Source organism: Arachis hypogaea, chromosome 20 (genome assembly GCF_003086295.3).
Source record: "Arachis hypogaea cultivar Tifrunner chromosome 20, arahy.Tifrunner.gnm2.J5K5, whole genome shotgun sequence".
NCBI lineage: Eukaryota > Viridiplantae > Streptophyta > Magnoliopsida > Fabales > Fabaceae > Arachis > Arachis hypogaea.
Genome location: NC_092055.1, coordinates 25,985,129 through 25,989,739, shown reverse-complemented (window position 1 = coordinate 25,989,739; position 4,611 = coordinate 25,985,129).

The following is a 4,611-nucleotide window of genomic DNA, read 5'->3' as shown; positions in this document are numbered from 1 at the left end:
GAGTAAAGTCAAAGTATGAAGAGCATTCAAAAGCATCAAGTTCAACTAGAAAGAGTGGGTCATGAAAGACATGGAAATTCATATCAATGCACAAAGAATGTAAGATTCATACAAGATTAAGCATTGATTTAAAAGTTTCATCACCCAACAATATCAAACAAGTCAAGAAGCACCAAGATTAACTAAGAAATTCTCAACAATTGAGTAAGCAAATTCAACACCATTATTAAAATAAGAAACTTAGAAAATAAAACATGAACAAGCTATAAAAACAAAATTAAAATACAATGAATGATAATATGCAAATGCAACATATAAAAGAAGATGAAAATAAGAAAAATAAAGAGTGAAAATTTTGAAAAGGAAGTAAGAAAGGAAGAAAGAAGAAGAAAGAAAGATAGAAGGAAAAAAGAGAAGAAAGGGAAAAAGAAAACAGGGCAGAACAGGGGAAAAACAGGGCGCGGAGGGCGACGCAGACGCGTCACGCACGCGTGCGCGTAGGTGGGTAGGCAAGACTGGCGACGCGGACGCGCATAGCACGCATACGCGTGGATGTGAAGTTGGCGACCGACGCGGACGCGTCTTGCACGCTTCCGCGTCGATGCGCAGTTTGGCCAAAGGACGCGTACGCGCCAGGTGTGCGTACGCGTGGGTTGTAGGCACAGAATAGGCACAAACTGGGCATAACTCTCTGGAACATGTACCAGGAGAGCAGGTGGCGCTATCGGCGCGCTCGCGCACAGCGTGCGCGCGCGCGCATTACGCAATTAGCTTCAAGGGCGCGTACGTGCCAGGTGCGCGCATGCACGGGTGGTTTTGTGCCTCAGGCATGGTGCTGGCGCAGTATAGGCACAACTCTCGGGTCAATGTATGGAGGGGTGAGATTTTTGCATCCACACGTCCGCGTACATGGCGCGTCCGCGTGGATGGTCGAAAATGCTTGAGGCGCGCGTACGCACCAGGTGCGCGCACGCGCGGGTTGGTGCTCTGTTTTTCAAAATTTTTCCAAGTTCTTGCACCAAACCAAGCATTCCAAACCTCCAAACAGCTACCCAAACACCTTAAAACCTTATTTAACATATTATTCTACTAAATAAACTCAACAAACAAAACAAAACATGAAATTAAACTAATTATCAATATGTACAAAAAAGGGAAAATGAAAAGATTTTACCGTGGTGGGGTGTCTCCCACCTAGTACTTTTGTTTATCGTCCTTAAGTTGGACTTATGGGGAGCTCCTTGTCATGGTGGTTTATGCTTGTATTCATCCTTGATCCTCCAAGAATGCTTGCTCCTCAATTGGTTGTCAGAATTTCCAACCATTTCCACCAAGCTTGGGTGAGATTCTTCCCAAGATATGAGCTCCCAAAATTGATCCTCATTGTGCGATCCGGGATCCTACACTTTGTTTTGACACCCATCTTCAAATTGATCATCATGATTCCAATTGGGTGGCATGACCTTAGAATTCTCAATTGAGCACCCAAACATTCTCCTAGACCCATGCAATTTGGTTCTACACCAACCATTGCCATTCAACTTTGAGCATGTAACCATCATGAACTTAGAGTGATGTTTCCAACCACTACACAACTCTCTCTTACTCTTAACTCCACAAAGAGTTCTAAGTTGACCATCATTTTCAATCAAACCATATTCAAGTGAGAAAGTGAAGCTTAGGGATAAGAATTTTACCCACTTGAATGTTGTGTAGGATAGTGACTTAGGAAGGGATGTTTCCAATGGTCTTGCAAGTTCCACTCCCTTGTGCTCTTCTTTGATTATCTCCACTTCTTCACAAGCTTCTTCAATTTCAATCTTTTCCTCTTGGTGGCTTGCTTCCAATTCAATTTCTTCTTCATTGCTCACCAAATGCATGAGAGGTTGTGCATCTTCTTCTTTGATCTCCATGTCAAACCCAATTGGAGAGGATTCAATTGTACATAAGAATTCTTCAATGATTGAATCCATCTCTTGGTCGACCTCTTCAAAGGCTTCAACCACTTCTTCCGGCTCAATTATCTTAACTTCCTCCTCTTGTTGCACTCCTTGCTTCAACTCCTCTTCTTCACCTTGAAGTTCTAAACTCACTCCCTCACTATGCTCTTTGGGTGCTTCTCCACATTCGTCAATGGGAGTGCCTTGGTTGCTTAAGCTTAGTCGGGAGGAGGCCATATTGCTAACGGATTCCACTAGGATAACCATCTTGGCTCCTAGCTCTCTAAACTTGTTTTAATCCTCCTCTTGTCGCCTTAAGATATGAGATTCAAGATCTCTCAATTTCGACATGGAGGCTTCATCGGAGGGCGGCGGTGGAAGAGAAGGTTCATTGTTTGGGAGGAAGGTATCATGTTTGAAAGTTGGTTCATCTTGGTAAGGATATGAAGTTGGTGTATATGGAGGTGGTTCTTGAGAGTAGTTGTGTTGGGATTGTGGTGGTTCCATGTATGGTTCATATGGTTCATAAGGTGGTTGATATGGTGGATAAGGATTAGGGTCATATGGGGGTGTTTGGTGGTATGGGGCTTGTGAGTAAGGTGGTTCAAAGTCATGTTGAGGGGGTGGTTCATAGGCATATGGTGGTGGTTGTTGACAATCACAATAAGGGTCACCACATCCATTAGATTGATATGCATTAGGATGAGAGTTATACCCATAAGAATCCGGAGGGGGTTGTTGCCAAGAAGGGTGATCAATCCTTTGAGGCTCCTCCCACCTTTGATTGTTCCATCCTTGATGCATATTGTCATTATAATTCCCATTCGCTACAACATAATTTGAACCAAACTCATAGCCAAAGTGATGAAAATTCATAGTAACAAATAAAAACAAAAACTAACAAAAATAAGCAACAAAGTTCTAAGACTAACAAAAACTAACAAATAAGCAAAAAGCAAATATATTCACAATATTCACAATAGCCAACAATATAACACCATTGCAAGTCCCCGGCAACGGCGCCATTAATTTGATAAGCAAAAATCGTTGTCGGTAAGGAATTTATCTTGTAGAAATAAGAATTTCGTTGTAAGCATAGCTCCAAACCAACAAACAACTCTCACATCAAATTAAATTTGGTTGTCACAAATAACAAACTCCAAATGAAAATTAACCGAAGTATTTAGATTCCGGGTCGTCTCACAAGGAATTGCAATGAAATGCTCAATTATTGGCTATGAAGATGCAAGGGGGGTTTGATTGATAAGAGGGCAAGGAATTAAATGGCAAGAAAAGTTAAAGAGAGCAATTAAAGAGAGCAAGTAATAAAGGGAGACATTCATGGCAAAGATTAAGATCATAGGCTTTCTATCCTAGTCATGCAATAATTAATTCATCTTATTTAGTCAACTCCAACACTTAGGGAGAAAGTCAAACAAGATTAATCAATCATATCACAATAATAAACTAGAATTTATCTCATTACGTCATCTCCTACATTGGAAGAAGGTATCATATTATCTTCCATGAGAGAAAGTCTAATAAGACTAGCTAATCTCAATCCAAAATTCCTAATCAACTTACTAATTAAATTAGCAAAAGATTAGCGTCAATAGAAACAATATTAGCTAACAACTCTAGATCACCAACATGAGTTGGGTTTTCATGACTCAAGAATGCCTAATTACTCTTTCCAAGCCAAGAATGCTCAAAATCTACTCTAAAGACCAACCAAGCATTTTGTCAAACACTTGGAAGGCATACATGGAAAGCATAGTAAAATGTGCAAGAAATATAAATCTACCAACTATCAATTGCAAGAAAAGTAAATCAACAACTCAAATCATCAATAAAAGAACATCAAACATTAAATTTCATTAAAGAAAATATCCAAATCCAACAAAGGGTTCATGAACATAAAAAAGACATAAAAGTAAAATTGACAAGAAAACTAAGAAGAATAGAGTAGTAGCAACAAGAAATTAAAAGGAGAAACTAAATTAAAACAAGAATTAAAAGTTGGATTTAAGAAAATTAAACCTAAACTACCCTAAATTCTAGAGAGAAGAGAGAGCTTCTCTCTCTAGAATTCTAACCTAAAACATGATGAAAACTAAACTATGACTACTTGGTTCATTCTCCCTTCAAATCTTGGGTTCAATAGCATCAGAAATGGGTTGGATTGGGCCCAAAATGAGCTGCAAAATCACTGGGGGCGATTTCTCTTTAGTGGACCCACGTGCTCCATCGGCGCGCACGCGTACATGGCACGCGCACGCCCCTATGCACGAAGCAACATATGGTAAATTTTATATCATTTCGAAGCCCCAAATGTTAGCTTTCCAACGCAACTGAAACCGCCTCATTTGGACCTCTGTAGCTCAAGTTATGGTCGATTGAGTGCGAAAAGGTCAGGCTTGACAGCTTTACGGTTCCTTCATTTCTTCATGAGTTCTCCCACTTTGATGCTTTTCTCCTCACTTCTTCCATCCAATACTTGCCTTATGAACCTGAAATTACTCAACAAACATATCAAGGCATTGAATGGAATTAAAGTGAATTAAAATCACCAATTTTAGGGCCTAAAAAGCATGTTTTCACATTTAAGCACAAATTAAGGGAGAATTGCAAAACCATGCTATTTCATTGAATAAATGTGAGAAAATGTGAT